General features: G+C 50.4%; 2 non-coding genes across 2 annotated transcripts; both read left to right on the top strand.

The window, feature by feature from the left end:
• Nucleotides 1–1,084: 1,084 nt before the first annotated feature.
• On the top strand, nucleotides 1,085–1,225 carry LOC114809917. The gene has a single exon (XR_003757688.1). It is a non-coding gene; the product is annotated as a U4 spliceosomal RNA (small nuclear RNA).
• Nucleotides 1,226–5,869: 4,644 nt separating this feature from the next.
• LOC114809906 lies at nucleotides 5,870–6,010 on the top strand. Its single transcript, XR_003757677.1, has one exon. It is a non-coding gene; the product is annotated as a U4 spliceosomal RNA (small nuclear RNA).
• Nucleotides 6,011–17,380: the final 11,370 nt, after the last annotated feature.

The following is a 17,380-nucleotide window of genomic DNA, read 5'->3' as shown; positions in this document are numbered from 1 at the left end:
CCTCAGTTACCCCTTCTGGAAAATGGGGATGAAGACTGTGAGCCCCACGTGGGACAACCTGATGACCTTGTATCTAGTCACCTAACTTCTCGGTGCCTCAGTTCCCTCATCTGTAAAATGGGGATTAAGACTGTGAGCCCCACGTGGGACAACCTGATTCCCCTGTGTCTACCCCAGCGCTTAGAACAGTGCTCGGCACATAGTAAGCGCTTAACAAATACCAACATTATTATTATTATTATTATTACCCAGCGCTTAGAACAGTGCACATAGTAAGCACTCAACAAATACCAAAATTAATATTATTACGAAGCGCTTGGCCTAGTATGAAAGCTACTGCAAAGGCTCTGAGGGTCTGAACTCCCTGGGTCTGATGTATGTGACTTTGAACGCAACCTCCGAATCCAAGAGACGTTTCCTTTGAGCACCTCAGTTTCGGAAGCCAGTGGAGTTTGATCCAATCATGGCACTGGGGAAAAATAAACGGTCTCGGGGCGGTGTTTACAGGGAGATGAGTTACAGACTGTCTTATCCATCAATTTCCAGGGAAACGTCCCGAGTCGCAGCATTTTGTCTTCAAGCTATCTAGTAGTGTCCCACCCTAAGGTAAGGCCCTGTCCCGTTCAGGCCAACACATCGTCCCATTCTTAACCTTTGGGGCAGGGTGCCCCTCTTTCGCTATCTCTTTTCTGCGATATAACAAAAGGTTGCAGAAAGATGAGTTAATTTATTGGAAGAGGGGCACCACCTTTCCAATCCCAGGGGGTGAAGAAGGGGAGAGAAAATCCCCCGCTCCAGCCAAGGGAGCCGGTGATAGCCGCCCCTCGCGTTCCCCTGAGGCACGGATGGGCGATTAACATGCGAACTCCCAGAATCCTTTGCATCGACCCTCAAAGATCTCTTTCTTAAATAAGAAGCCAAACTCTCCCAAATGATTTCTGCTTTTAAGAGATCGGCGGGGAGAAATCCCCCCTTCTGAGACGCGATCGGTGTGGTCTAGGAGGCCTTTTGCGCCGGACGAAATCAGCCTGAGCTAAAGGGGGATTTGGGTTCTTGGCGGCAGCGGCCGGGGGAGGGGACTGGTAGCTTTGCGCAGTGGCAGTATCGTAGCCAATGAGGTTTATCCGAGGCGCGATTATTGCTAATTGAAAACTTTTCCCAATACCCCGCCATGACGACTTGAAATACAGTCGGCTTTGGCAATTTTTGACAGTCTCCACGGAGACTGAGTATTTTAGTTATAAAAGCAGGAAACTTCACAGTAACTAACATCTTATTTTATGGCTTAACAATCTATCAGTGCTGTACTTTCACTCAACTGTGCACTCTAAGCGCTGAGTAATAAGTAAAATGCTATGTGCGCAATACAGGTGGCTAGTAAAGTGCTAGGCGCTCAATAAGGGTTCGGTAAATGTGATTCAACCAGTGAGGTGAGTTCGCTGGGTTTAGAGAGCGATTTGGTGTACAAGGGCGGTTATCTGTGTCATCGTCTCTGCTCGTGTTCTTTTTAGTAATAATGCTGGTATTTGTTAAGCGCTTACTATGTGCAGAGCACTGTTTTAATAATAATAATGTTGGTATTTGTTAAGCGCTTACTATGTGCAGAGCACTGTTCTAAGCGCTGGGGTAAACACAGGGGAATCAGGTTGTCCCACGTGGGGCTCACAGTCTTAATCCCCATTTTTACAGATGAGGGAACTGAGGCACAGAGAAGTTAAGTGACTTGCCCACAGTCACACAGCTGACAAGTGGCAGAGCTGGGATTCGAACTCATGAGCCCTGACTCCAAAGCCCGTGCTCTTTCCACTGCGCCACGCTGCTTCTATAATGTTGGTATTTGTTAAGCACTTACTACTACTACATGCAGAGCACTGTTCTAAGCGCTGGGGTAGATATAGGGGAATGAGGTTGTCCCACGTGAGGCTCACAGTCTTCACCCCCATTTTACAGATGAGGGAACTGAGGCACAGAGAAGTGAAGTGACTTGCCCACAGTCACACATCTGACACGGGGCAGAGTCGGGATTCGAACCCATGACCTCTGACTCCCAAACCCGGGCTCTTTCCACTGAGCCACGAATCAGGTTTTAAGCGCCGGGGGAGACACAGGGGAATCAGGTTGTCCCACGTGGGGCTCCCAGTCTTAATCCCCATTTTACAGAGGAGGTCACCGAGGCCCAGAGAAGTGAAGTGACTTGCCCACAGTCACCCAGCTGACAAGCGGCAGAGCTGGGAGTCGAACTCATGACCTCTAACTCCGAAACCCAGGCTCTTTTCCACTGAGCCACGCTGGTACGGCTTCTAGTGGCTGATTCGTAATGATTAATTATTAATCATACAATCACATATAATATTGAGATATGATCTATAATTGTCATATAATTATATGTTTGGTTATTATCTGTGGTGTATTATAATTATATAATTGTATAATAATGTTGGTATTTGTTAAGCGCTTACTATGTGCCGAGCACTGTTCTAAGCGCTGGGGGAGATACAGGTGAATCAGGTTGTCCTACGTGAGGCTCACAGTTAATCGCCATTTTACAGATGAGGTAACTGAGGCCCAGAGAAGTGAAGTGACTTGCCCACAGTCACACAGCTGACAAGTGGCAGAGCCGGCATTCGAACTCGTGACCTCTGACTCCCAAGCCCGTAGCCACAATTGTATATACGTGATGTAGTGTAATTGTATGTTATTCATTCAATAGTATTTATTGAATTTATTCAACATTATTATTATATTGATATATTGTCATTTTATTATATGATGTATGATATATATGATATAATGGTAAAGTCGGCATTTGTTAAGCACTTATTATGTGCCAAGCACTTTTCTAAGCGCTGGGGGGGACACAAGGTGATGAGGTTGTCCCCCGTGGGCCTCCCAGTCTTCATCCCATTTTCCAGATGAGGTCACTAGAGGCCCAGAGAAGTGACGTGACTTGCCCAAAGTCACCCAGCTGACAAGAGGCGGAGCCGGATTTAGAACCCCTGACCTCTGACTCCCAAACCACTGAACCACGCTGCTTCTCTAATTAATTATGATTAAAAATCTAATTAATTATGATTATGAGTTAGTGGCCGCTGTGAAATAGTATTTCTTGAACGCTTCCTATGTGTCTAGTAGTGTACTAATCGCTGGGATGGATAATCAGATTGGACCCAATCTCCGATCCCACATGGGGCGCATTATTTTGTTAATGAGATGTACATCACCTTGATTCTATTCACTTGCTATTGTTAATAATAATAATAATGTTGGTATTTGTTAAGCACTTACTATGTGCCGAGCACTGTTCTAAGCGCCGGGGGAGACACAGGGGAGACACAGGGTTGTCTCACGTGGGGCTCACAGTCTTAATCCCCATTTTACAGATGAGGGAACTGAGGCACCGAGAAGTTAAGTGACTCGCCCAAAGTCATACAGCTGACAAGTGGCCGAGCCGGAATTCGAACCCATGACCTCTGACTCCAAAGCCCGGGCTCTTTCCACTGAGCCACGCTGCTTCTCATGATTGTTTTAATGAGATGTTCATCCCCTTGATCCTATTTATTGCTATTGTTCTTGTCTGTCTCCCCCGATTAGACTGTAAACCCGTCAGAGGGCAGGGACTGTCTCTATCTGTTACGGATTTGTCCATTCCAAGCGCTTAGTACAGTGCTCTGCACATAGTAAGCGCCCAATAAATACTATTGAATGAATGAAAGTCACAGACGGCGATGCATTCCATTCTTCAGTTTTCTAAACTCTCTTCCCATCAGCTTTGTTCCCTTTTCATTCATTCAAGCATATTTATTGATAATAATGATGATGGTATTTGTTAAGCGCTTACTATGTGCCAAGCACTGTTCTAAGCGCTGAGGGAGATACAGGGTCATCAGGTCGTCCCACGTGGGGGCTCCCAGTTTTGAATCCCCATTTTTACAGATGAGGGAACTGAGGCCCAGAGAAGTGAGGTGATTTGCCCAAGGTCCCCCAACAGGTAAGTGGCGGAGGCGGGATTAGAACCCACGTCCAGCGTGGCTCAGTGGAAAGGGCACGGGCTTTGGAGTCAGAGATCATGGGTTCGAATCCCGGCTCCGCCACTTGTCAGCTGTGTGGCTGTGGGCAAGTCACTTAACTTCTCTGTGCCTCAGTTACCTCATCTGTAAAATGGGGATGAAGACTGTGAGCCCCACGTGGGACAACCTGATTCCCCTGTGTCTACCCCAGCGCTTAGAACGGTGCTCTGCACATAGTAAGCGCTTAACAAATACCAACATTATTACGTCCTACTACTCCCAGGCCCGGGCTCTCTTGCCACCAAGCCACGCTGAGCGCTTACTGTGGGCAAACGATGTACTAAGCGCTTGGGAGAATGCAGTAGAATAATAATAATAATAATAATAATAATGATTAAACTGTGAACCCGTCACTGGGCAGGCATTATCTCTATCTGTTGCCGTATTGTCCATTCCCAGCGCTTAGTACAGTGCTCTGTACAATGTAAGCGCCCAATAAATATTATTGAATGTATGATGTTGGCATTTGTCAAGCCTTTATTATCTGCCAAGCACTGGTTTAAGCGCTGGGGTAGATACCAGGTAGGTAGGTAGATAACCACGTGGTCCCCCGTGGGGCTCACAGTCTTCATCCCCATTTTACAGATGAGGGAACTGAGGCACAGAATAATAATTCTACTGATGTTGGTATTTGTTAAGTGCTTACTGTGTGCCAAGCACTGGGTAGATACAAGGATATCGGCTTGCCTCACGTGGGGCTCAGAGTTTTCTACCCCATTTTACAGATGAGGAAACTGAGGCACAGAGGAAGTGAAGTGACTTGTCCAAGGTCATGACGAGAGGCGGAGTTGGGATTAGAACCCACGACCTCCGACTCCCAAGCCGGGCTCTTTCCACTGACCCACGCTGCCTCTCACCGTCCATGCTCGCAACGAGCTCAAATACCTGCTTAGAGAAGCAGCGTGGTACGGTGGAAAGAGCCCGGGCTTGGGAGTCAGAGGTCGTGGGTTCGAATCCCGCCTCCGCCCCTTGTCAGCTGTGTGACTGTGGGCAAGTCACTTTCCTTCTCCGTGCCTCAGTTCCCTCATTTGTAAAAATGGGGATTAAAAACTGTGAGCCCCACGTGGGACAACCTGATGACCCCGTCTCTCCCCCAGCGCTTAGAACAGTGATAATAATAATAATAATGTTGGTATTTGTTAAGCGCTTACTAGGTGCCGAGCACTGTTCTAAGCGGCTGGGGTAAACACAGGGGAATCAGGTTGTCCCACAGGGGGCTCCCAGTCTTCATCCCCATTTTACAGAGGAGGTGACTGAGACCCAGAGAAGTGAAGTGACTCGCCCACAGTCACCCAGCTGACAAGTGGCCGAGGCGGGATTCGAACTCATGACCTCTGACTCCAAAGCCCAGGCTGTTTCCACTGAGCCACGCCATAGTAAGCGTTTAACCCCTGCCATCATTCTTATTATTATACGCCGACCCAGAGGTCCGCTTTTCCCCGTATCCACTTCCACGCGGCTTTTCTCCCCCCTTTTAAATTTTTTAATCTGATCCGTGCATTTCACTCGCCGGGGCTCCCGGGAGGCCCGCGGCCGTGACGTCACCCTGCTTTGCATGCGGGCTCCCAGAAGGCCCCGCGCCGCCCCACGGGCCCGGAGGGAAGCGGGATTTTCCACGGAGGTTCTGCGGGGGGGGGGAGGAAACGCGGCGTGGGTCCGCGGGACGGTCGCGGGAGGGTCCGCGGGAGGGGGCGGCCCCCGCGGGGGCAGGTGCGGGCTGCGTGGGCGGCGAGAGACCTCTCACCCTCACTGTACAGTGGCTCCCCGGCGGTGGGCAGCCGCGCCCCGATGCCTTATTCTTCAGCTTTGCGCAGTGGCAGTATCGTAGCCAATGAGGTTTATCCGAGGCGCGATTATTGCTAATTGAAAACTTTTCCCAATACCCCGCCATGACGACTTGAAATATAGTCGGCATTGGCAATTTTTGACAGTCTCTACGGAGACTGAACGGAGCAGTTTTAATAAAAGACTTCTATCTTCTCAATTAAGTTATTTCAGTGTACTGTCCACTTTTTCCATCTAAGCGTTTAGTACAGTGTTCTGCGCATAATGAGAGCTCAGTAAATACAGTTGATCGAATCACGTTGATCTATAAGCGCTTATTAAGTGCGCAGCAGTGTTGTAAGCGCTGGGGTAAATACTAAGTAACTGGGGTGTCCCACGTGAGGATCATAGTTAATCCCCCTTTTGCAGATGAGTTGTTGGTATTTGTCAAGCGCTTACTAGGTGCAGAGCACTGTTCTAAGCGCTGCGGTAGACACAGGGGAATCGGGTTGTCCCGGCTCACAGTCTTAATCCCCATTTTACAGATGAGGGAACTGAGGCACAGAGAAGTGCAGTGACTTGCCGACAGTCACACAGCTGACAAGTAGCAGAGCCGGAATTCGAACCCATGACCTCTGGCTCCAAAGCCCGTGCTCTTTCCACTGAGCCACGCTGCTTCTGCAGATGAGATGTTGGTATTTGTTAAGCGCTTACTAGGTGCTGAGCGCTGTTCCAAGCGCTGGGGTAAATACTAGGTAATCAGGGTGCCCCACGTGAGGATCATAGTTAATCCCCATTTTGGGGAGGAGATGTTGGTATTTGTTAAGCGCTCACTATGTGCTGAGCATTGTTCTAAGCGCTGGGGTAGACGCAGGGGAATCAGGTTGTCCCACGTGGGGCTCACGGTTTTCATCCCCATTTTACAGATGAGGGAACTGAGGCCCAGAGAAGTGAGGTGACTTGCCCACAGTCACACAGCTGACAAGTGGCACAGCCGGGATTCGAACCCATGACCTATGACTCCAAAGCCCGGGCTCTTTCCACTGAGCCACGCTGCTTAGTGAGGTCACTAAGGCCCAGTGAAATGACCTTCCCACATTTATAGATAACGTTATTTCGCTCAATCGGGCAGCTATCTTTTATCCAACTTTGATAACTTTATCCAATTACTTCTTTTGTTAGTTAAGATGTTTGGGCGTCGTAGGTGTTTCCCTCCCGCTTCCGGTTCCCCGTTCTCTGCAAACAAATCTTCACCCCTTCAGGGGGCGTTTGGGCCTTAAGTGTAAAAGAGAACTTCATTGATTCAATCAATCACATTTATTGAGCGCTTACTATGTGCAGGGCACTGTACTGAGCGCTAGGAATGGACAAATCGGCAACGGAGAGAGACCAGCCCTGCCCGTTGACGGGCTCACAGTCTAATCAGCTTGTCCCAATCGAGTCATATTGTAAAAGAGAACTTCACAGATTCGATCGATCACATTTATTGAGCGCTTACTATGTGCAGGGCACTGTACTGAGCGCTAGGAATGGACAAATCGGCAACGGAGAGAGACCAGCCCTGCCCGTTGACGGGCTCACAGTCTAATCAGCTTGTCCCAATCGAGTCATATTGTAAAAGAGAACTTCACAGATTCGATCGATCACATTTATTGAGCGCTTACTATGTGCAGGGCACTGTACTGAGCGCTAGGAATGGACAAATCGGCAACGGAGAGAGACCAGCCCTGCCCGTTGACGGGCTCACAGTCTAATCAGCTTGTCCCAATCGAGTCATATTGTAAAAGAGAACTTCACAGATTCGATCGATCACATTTATTGAGCGCTTACTATGTGCAGGGCACTGTACTGAGCGCTTGGAATGGACAAATCGGCAACGGAGAGAGACCAGCCCTGCCCGTTGACGGGCTCACAGCTTGTCCCAATCGAGTCACGTCCTTTTTTGTCTTGTTTTTAAGGGCATTTTGTTTAGCGCTTACTATGCTCATTCATTCAGTAGTATTTATTGAGCGCTGATTATGTGCAGAGCACTGGACTAAGCGCTCGGAAATCGGCAACATGGACCATCCCTGAGCAATGCCGGGCTCACGGTCTAATGGGGAGAGGCAAACGGACGAAAAACAAGACAATTTCATCACGATAAATAGAATCAAGGGGGTGGACACCTCATTAACAAAATAATGTGCCAAGCACTGTTCTAAGCGCTGGGTGGGGGTGATCTGGTTGTCCCACGAGAAGCAGCGTGGCTCAGTGGAAAGAGCCCGGGCTTTGGAGTCAGAGGTCATGGGTTCGAATTCCCGCTCTGCCACTTGTCAGCTGTGTGACTTTGGGTAAGTCACTTCACTTCTCGGTGCCTCAGTGACCTCATCTGTAAAATGGGGATTAAGACCGTGAGCCTCACGGGGGACAACCTGATTCCCCTGTGTCTCCCCCGGCGCTTAGAACAGTGCTCGGCACATAGTAAGCGCTTAACAAATACCAACAGTATTTGACAGATGAGGGAAGTGAGGCCCTGAAAAGTGACTTGCCCGAAGTGCTCAGTACAGCGCCCGCGACTTAGCCTTGTATTCGTTCGATCGTATTTCCTGAGCGCTTAGTGCCTGCAGAGCACTGTTCTAAGCACTCACCGATCATCAATAATAAAGGAACTAAAAGGAGCGTGGCTCAGTGGAAAGAGCCCGGGCTTGGGAGTCAGAGGTCGTGGGTTCTAATTCCGGCTCCACCGCTTGTCAGCTGGGTGGCTTTGGGCAAGTCACTTCACTTCTCTGGGCCTCAGTGACCTCATCTGTCAAATGGGGATGAAGACTGTGAACCCCACATGGGACAACGTGATTACCTTGTATACCCCCCCCCCCCGCGGGCGCTTAGAACACTGCTTGCTGAAGCTTGTAAATGATGGTATTTGTTAAGCGCTTACTATGTGCGAAGCACTGTTCTAAGGGCTGGGGAAGATACAAGGTGATCAGGTTGTGCCACGTGGGGCTCACAGTCTTCACCCCCATTTGACAGATGGGGTCACTGAGGCCCAGTGAAGTGACTTGCCCGAAGTCACCCAGCTGACAAGTGGCTGAGTGGGGATTTGAACCCATGACTTTCGACTCCCAAGCCCGGACTCTTTCCACTGAGCCGAGCTGTAAATCGTTATTAACAGTTGTGTTGCACATAGGAAGCACTTAAAAGCCATCATTATTAGCAGTAGCCAAGAAACATGCTGAAGATTAGTGTTAGGAAGATCTGCACTAACAAACGCCAACATCATTATTATTATTATCATCATCTGCAATGAAGAGCCTGGAAAAGGCATGAAATGTGCTGATGTAACAAGTGCCGCAAAATTACAAATGGTCAAGTCCGGGGCGTTTCCAGTGACAACGTACGGATCTTAAAGCTCACCTCCTCCAAGAGGCCTTCCCAGACTGAGCTCCCCCCTTTTTCCCTCTGCTCCCTCTACCCCCCCTTCCCCTCTCCGCAGCTGAACCCTCTCCTCCCCCCTTTCCCTCTGCTCCTCCCTCTCTCCCTTCCCATTCCCTCGGCACCGTACTCGTCCGCTCGACCGTATATATCTGAGGGTTCTTCCGTTCTCGTTGTTAGGCTCTCTCTCCATCTAGCCGCCCATCTGCCTCTGCCACCTTTTCCCTGGATTTTTCCTAGCATCGGGGTCTTCTCCGGAAAATCCGTCCTCCGGATGATGGGTCCAAAATCTGCTAATCCAAGTCCAGTCATTTGGCCTTCCAAAGACCGCTTTGGTGTAATTTGCTCAAAAATCCATTTGTTTGTCTTTGAGGCGGTCCGCGGTAGTCGCCGAAGCCTTCTCCGACACCATATTTCCGAAGAATCGATGTTCTTTCTACCCTGTTTTTTCACTGTCCAGCTCTCGGATTCATTCACTCATTCAATAGTATTTATTGAGCGCTTACTATGTGCAGAGCGCTGTACTAAGCGCTTGGAATGGACAAATCGGTAACAGAGACGGTCCCTGCCCTTTGACGGGCTCACGGTCTAATCGGGGGAGACGGACGGACGAGAACGATGGCAATAAATAGAATCGAGGGGAAGAACATCTCATTAAAGCAATAGCAAATAAATAGAATCAGGGTGATGTACATCTCATTAAACAAAATAAATCGGGTGATGAAGATATACACAGTCGAGCGGACGAGTACAGTGCTGAGGGGGTGGGACGGGAGAGGGGGAGGAGCAGAGGGAGAGGGGGGAGAAGAGGGTTCAGCTGCGGAGAGGTGAAGGAGGGGTAGAGGGAGCAGAGGGAAAAAGGGGGGAGCTCAGTCTGGGAAGGCCTCTTGGAGGAGGTGAGCGCTTATTATGTGCAGAGCACTGGACTAAGCGCTAGGAATGGACAATTCGGCAACGGAGACAATCCCTGCCTATTGACGGACTTACAGTCTGATCGGTTGTCTCGGCAGTGTGGAAAAATCGCCGGGGCTGACGGGCAAGCGACACTAGGGCTCTGTGGTATGAGGGCAGCCTTTCTCCTTTTTCTCCTCCAGAGTCTGAGTCAGTGAATTATACCGACTGCTTACTGTGCCTAGAGCGTTCATTCCATCGTATTTATTGAGCTCTGATTGAGCGCAGAGTACCGTCCGAAGCGCTTGGAGAAGCTCAGTGGAAAGAGCCTGGGCTTGGGAGTCAGAGGTCATGGGTTCGATTCCCGGCTCTGCCACTTGTCAGCTGTGTGACGGTGGGCAGGTCACTTCACTTCTCTCTGCCTCAGTTCCCTCATTTGGAAAATGGGGATTAAAACCGTGAGCCTCACGTGGGACAACCTGATGACACTGTCTCTACCCCAGCTCTTAGAACAGTGCTCTGCACATAGTAAGCACTTAACAAATACCAACATTATTATTATGACAATTCAACAAGAACGGTGACGTTCCCTGCCCATAACAAGCTCCAAGTCTAGAGGGGAGGAGACAAACATAATAATAATTATTATTATTATGGTATTTGTTAAGTGCTTACTATGCGCCAAACACTGTTCTGAGCACTGGGGTTCATACAAGGTAATGAGGTTGTTCCAGGTGGGGCTCACAGTCTTAATCCCCATTTTACAGATGAGAGAACTGAGGCACAGAGAAGTTCATTTATTCATTCATTCATTCATTCGTATTTATTGAGCGCTTACTATGTGCAGAGCACTGTACTAAGCACTTAGAATGTATAAATCGGCAACAGATAGAGACAGTCCCTGCCCACTGATGGGCTCACAGTCTAATCGTGACTTGCCCAAAGTAACACAGCTAAGTGGCGGATCCGGGATTCGAACCCATGACCTCTGACTCCCAAGCCTGCGCTCTTTCCACTGAGCCACGCTGCTTCTCCAAACATCAGTACGCATAAATAAAATGGCAGGTACATGAGTGCTTAGGGGCTGGGAGGGGCGAAGGGCAAAAGGATAAATAAAATTACAGATAGGTTCATAAGTGCTGGGTAGTAAGGGTTGGGAAGAGTCCAGTAGAACAATAAAACTGACACATTCCCTGCCCACGGTGAGCTTACAGTTTAAAGGGGGAGACAGACATGAATAGAAATAAATAAAATGACAGATAGGGATATAAGTGTTGTGGGTCTGGGAGAGGGGATAATAATATAATAACGATGGCTTTTGTTAAATGCTTACTATGTGCGAAGCTCTGCTCTAAGAGCTGGGGGGGTAGAAATAAAGTGATCAGGTTGTCCCACTTGGGGCTTCCAGGCTTAATTCCCATTTTCCAGAGGAGCTAACCGAGGCCCAGAGAAGTGACTTGCCCAAAGTCACCCAGCTGACAAGTGATGGAGGCGGGATTAGAACCCATGACCTCTGACTCCCCAGCCTGGGCTCTTTCTACTGAGTCACGCTGCTTTTTCCTTTGCAAAGGGACGGATGCCCTTCGCCCGCCGCTGCAGAGGACCGGGGTCGAGGCGAAGACAGGGGAGCTCCCGTTTAGCAGCGTTCCCGGTGGAGGAATCGGGCCTGAATTGGACTCTCCTGGAGGAAGAATGGAGAGGGGAGACCCGGCCTTCCTAGCTTCCCCCACAGCTTGTCCCCCTTCTCTCCAGCTCTCCACACCCTCCCCTCTTCCCCTCGCTCCCTTCGCCCTCTCCCTCCTGCCCTGGCCACATCAGAGGGATATTTCTGCCCCTCTCCACCTTTTCTTTTAATGGTCTCTGTTGAGCACTTACCGACTTGTTCATCCCAAGCGCTTAGTACAGTGCTCTGCACATAGTAAGCGCTCAATAAATACTATTGAATGAATGAATAAATACTATTGAATGAACGTGCCAGGCACCGTACTAAGCGCCGGGGTAGAGACAAGCTAATCGGATTGGTCACGGTCCCCGTCCCGCGTGGGACTCGCAGTCTCATTCCCGATTTTACGGACGAGGTTACTGTGGCTCGGTGGAATGAGATTGGGCTTGGGAGTCAGAGGTCATGGGTTCGAATCCCGGCTCTGCCACTTGGCAGCTGTGTGACCGTGGGCGAGTCACTTCACTTCTCTGTGCCTCAGTTAACTCATCTGTAAAATCTGTGAGCCTCACGTGGGACAATCTGATTACCTTGTGTCTACCCCAGCGCTTAGAACAGTGCTCTGCCCATAGTAAGCGCTTAACCAATACCAACATTATTAAGCGAAGCGACCTGTCCAAGGTCACCCGGCAGCCAAGTGGCCGAGCCGGAATTAGAACCCAGGGCCTGCTGACTCCCAGGCCCGGGCACGGTCCACGAGGCCGCCCTGCCCTCTCCGCCCTCCTCAGCCGCCGCTTTTAGGACTGGTTCTGGAGGGGCGAAGGGGTGAGAAACGGAGCCGGAGGGAGAAAAGGAACTTTGACCGGACCCTTGACTCTGCCGGAGGGGGAGGCTGCGGTGGGGTTTTAGGGGAACCGAGTTGGCCGAGGGAAACGGATGCAGAAGGAGCGACTTGGCTTGCTCAATCGCAAGAGATGAGGAAATGCAGTCGTTCTAGACCAGTGGAAGGCCCTGACTTGGCCCGAGAGTTGTGGGGGGACCACGAGTGTGTCACAAGCGTGACAGTGGTCACCGACACTCACCGCGGGGGTGAGAGGGAAGGGACAGGACCTCTGGTCACTTGGGGCTTTCTGTGCTCAGCAGGGTGGCGGGACGAGATGGGGAGCAGAGAGAACAAGAAACTCTGGAGGGGGGTCAGGCAGCGTGGCCTCGAGGAGAGAGCCCGGACCTGGGAGTCAGAAGGTCCTGGGTTCTAATCCCAGCTCTGCCACTTGTCCTCTGGGTGACCTCGGGCAACTCACTTACTTCACTTCTCTGGGCCTCGGTTCCCTCCTCTGTCAAATGGGGATCGAGACCGTGACCGCCAACCAGCGTGACCGGGCGGAAGGAGCCCGGGCTGGGGAGTCAGAGGTTGTGGGTTCATATGCCGGCTCAGACCCTTGTCAGCTGTGTGACTTTGGGCAAGTCATTTCTCTGGGCCTCAGTGGCCTCATGTGTAAAATGGGGATGAAGACTGGGAACCCCACGTGGGACAACCCGATCAGCTTGTATCCTCTCCAATGCTTAGAACAGTGCTTTGCACATAGTAAGCGCTGAACAAATACCATCATTATTATTATTATTATATGAGATGGGGACTGTTTCCACCCCCAGTTCCTGGCACATAGTAAGCGCTGAACAGATACCACAATTCTTATCATTAAATAGGAAGCAATAAGAGTCTGGCACGTAGAGGGCAATATGAATAATCAATCAATGATATTTATTGAGCACTTACTGCGTGCAGAGCACTGTGCTAAGCTCTGGGGAGAGGACAATACAACAGAGTTAGCAGACATGCTCCCTACCTACAACAAACGTACAGTCTAGAGGAATAATAATGAGGAGTGTGTCTGTTGTTATTCAACAGTCAATAGTCAATAGTATTTATTGAGTGCTTACTATGTGCAGGGCACTATACTAAGCTCTAGGAATGTACAATTCGGCAACTGAGAGAGACCATCTCTGCCCCATGATGAGCTCACGGGAAGCAGCCTGGCTCAGTGGAAAGAACCCGGGCTTGGGAGTCAGAGGCCATGGGTTTGAATCCCGGCTCTGCCACTTGTCAGCTGTGTGACTGTGGGCGAGTCACTTAACTTCTCTGTGCCTCAGTTACCTCATCTGTAAAATGGGGATTACGACTGTGAGCCTCACGTGGGACAAGCTGATGACCCTCTATCTACCCCAGCGCTTAGAACGGTGCTCTGCACATAGTAAGCGCTTAACAAATACCAACATTATTATTAACTGGGGGAGACGGACGGCAGAGCAAAACAGAACTAAACAAAAACAACATCATCAAGAAAAATAGAATCAAGAGGATGTACACCTCATTAACAAAATAAATAGGGTAATAAATAATATATACCAATGAGCACAGTGCTGAGGGGAGGGGAAGGGGGAAGAGCAGAAGGTGCGGGGGAGGGTGAGTAGAGGAGAAGGGGGGCTCAGTCCGGGAAGGCCTCCTGGAGGAGCTGAGCTCCCAGTAGGAGCCCAAGTGCTTAGTACAGTGCTTTGCACACAGTAAGGGCTCAATAAATACGATTGAATGAATGAATGATAATTCCAATGATGGTATTTACTAAGCCATTACCATGTGCCAGGCAGGTACAGAGCTAAGAGCTGGGTGATGATGATGATGATGGTCTTTGCTAAGCGCTTACTATGTGCCAAGCACTGTTCTAAGCACTGGGGTAAATACAAAGTAATCAGGTTGTCCCATGTGGGGCTCACAGGCTTAATCCCCATTTTCCAGATGAGGTCACTGAGGCCCAGAGAAGTGAAGTGACTTGCCCAAGGTCACACAGCAGACAAGGGGCGGAGGTGGGATTAGAACCCATGACTTCTGACTCCCAAGTGTGGGCTCTTTCCACTGAGCCACGCCGCTTCTCTAACTAAGCGCTGGGTTAGATACAAGGTAACTGGACACATTCCCTGTCCCAGGTGAGCCCCAGTGCTAAGTGCTTGGGAGAGTCCGATAAACAGCCACATTCCCCGCTCAGCCCTCCTGCCCTGGCCGCAAAGACAATCAGCTGCAGGGATTTCATTCTCCAAGCGGAAGGAACGATTTCAGTCATTCAGTTGTATTTATTGAGCGTTTACCACGTGCAAAACACTGTACTGAGCACCGTTCCGTCCTGCTGCCTCACGCTTCTGATGGTTATCGGGCGGGCGGCACAGAACCAGGTCTGGCCTGAGTCGGAAATCAGGGGCCCGGCCTAGAACTCTAATAGTGAAGAATTATGGCATTTATTCAGCGCCTACTATGTGCCAACTGCGGTAATAGTCATAATGATCATTGTGGTTTTTGTTCATTCATTCATTCAATAGTATTTATTGAGCGCTCACTATGTGCAGAGCACTGGACTAAGCACTTGGAATGGACAAATCAGCAACAGATAGAGACAATCCCTGCCCTTTGACAGGCTTACAGTCTAATCGGGGGAGACAGACAGACAGAAACAGTAGCAATAAATAGAATCAAGGGAATGTACATCTCATTAAAACAACAGCAATAAATAGAATCAAGGGAATGTACATCTCATTAAAACAATAGCAATAAATAGAATCAAGGGGATGTACACCTCATTAACAAAATAAATAGGGTAATAAAAATATATACAAATGAGTGGGCGAGCACAGTGCTGAGGGGAGGGGAAGGGAGAAGGGGAGGAGCAGAGGGAAAGAGGGGGAAAGGGGGCTTAGCTGAGGGGAGGTGAAGGGGGGGGTTAGGGGGGGAGCAGAGGGAGCAGAGGGAAAAGGGAAGCTCAGTCTGGGAAGGCCCCTTGGAGGAGGTGAGCTGTAAATAGGGTTTTGAAGAGGGGAAGAGAATTAGATTGTTGGAGGTGAGGAGGGAGAGCATTCCAGGACAGCGGGAGGACGTGGCCCAGGGGTCGACGGCGGGATGGGCGAGAACGGGGGACGGCGAGGAGGTGGGCGGCGGAGGAGCGGAGCGTGCGGGGTGGGCGGTAGAAAGAGAGAAGGGAGGAGAGGTAGGATGGGGCGAGGTGATGGAGAGCCTCGAAGCCCAGAGTGAGAAGTTTTTGTTTCGTGCAGTGGTCGATAGGCAACCACTGGAGGTTTTTAAGAAGGGGAGTGACAGGCCCAGAGCGTTTCTGCGGGAAGATGAGCCGGGCAGCCGAGTGAAGAATAGACCGGAGCGGGACGAGAGAGGAGGAAGGGCGATCAGAGAGAAGGCTGACACGGTAGTCTAGCCGGGATATAACGAGAGCCCGTAGCAGTAAGGTAGCCGTTTGGATGGAGAGGAAAGGGCGGATCTTGACGATATTATAAAGGTGAGACCGGCAGGTCTCGGTGACGGATCGGATGTGTGGGGTGAACGAGAGAGCCGAGTCAAAGATGACACCGAGGTCGCGGGCCCGAGAGACGGGAAGGATGGTCGTACCGTCCACGGTGATAGGGAAGTCAGGAAGAGGACGGGGCTCGGGGGGGAAGATGAGGAGCTCAGTTTTGGTCATGTTGAGTTTTAGGTGGCGGGCAGGCATCCAGGTGGAGACGTCTTGGAGGCAGGAGGAGATACGAGCCCGAAGGGAGAGGGAGAGGACAGGGGCGGAGATGTAGATCTGTATTTCATCTGCATAGAGATGATAGTTGAAGCCGTGAGAGCGGATGAGTTCACCGAGGGAGTGAGTGTAGATGGAGAACGGAAGAGGGCCGAGAACTGACCCTTGGGGAACCCCAACAGTTAGAGGATGGGAGGGGGAGGAGGAGCCCGCGAAAGAGACCGAGAATGACCGGCCAGAGAGATGAGAGGAAAACCGGGAGAGGACGGAGTCTGTGAAGCCAAGGTGAGATAAGGTGTGGAGGAGAACGGGATGGTCGACAGTGTTGTTTTTGTTAAGCACTTACTATGTGCCAGGCTCTGTACTAAGCACTGGGGTGGTTACAAGTAAATCGAGTTGGATACGGTCCCTGTCCCGCCTGGGACCTCACAGTCTTAATTTTTTACAGATGAGGTAACCGAAAAAAATAGAGAAGTGAAGTAACTTCCCCAAGGCCACACAGCAGTCAAGTGATGGAGCCGGGATTAGAAGTCTGACTCCCAGGCCCGTGCTCGAAAACCTAGTGGTATTTCTTAAGCACGTATTAGGTGCCGAGCCCTAAACTAAGCTCTGGGGTGGAGACAGACAAATCGGGATGGACACGGTCCCTGTCCCCATGGGGTTCACAGCCTCAATCCCCATTTTACAGATGAGGGAACTGAGGCTCAGAGAAGTGAAGTGACCTGTCCAAGGTCTCACAGCGGGCAAGTGGCGGAGTTGGGATTAGAACCCATGACCTTCTGACTCCCAGACCCGGGTTCTGTCCACTACGCCGTGCTGCTCATCGGTTTGGACGCAGTCCTTGCCCCAAGTGAGGCTCACAGTCCAAGCTGGAGGGAGAACAGGGATTGAATTCCCATTTCCCGGATGAGCAGAAGGAGGGAGCAGCGTGGCCTCGTGGAGAGACGCCGGGTCTGGGAGTTACGGGACCTGGGTTCTAATCGCCGCTCTGCCAACTGTCTGCCGTGTGACCCCGGGCAAGACAC

This window comes from Ornithorhynchus anatinus, chromosome 2, assembly GCF_004115215.2.
Source record: "Ornithorhynchus anatinus isolate Pmale09 chromosome 2, mOrnAna1.pri.v4, whole genome shotgun sequence".
Taxonomy (NCBI): domain Eukaryota; kingdom Metazoa; phylum Chordata; class Mammalia; order Monotremata; family Ornithorhynchidae; genus Ornithorhynchus; species Ornithorhynchus anatinus.
The sequence above is the reverse complement of the archived record's forward strand: the minus strand, read 5'-3'. Positions and strand labels throughout refer to the sequence as shown.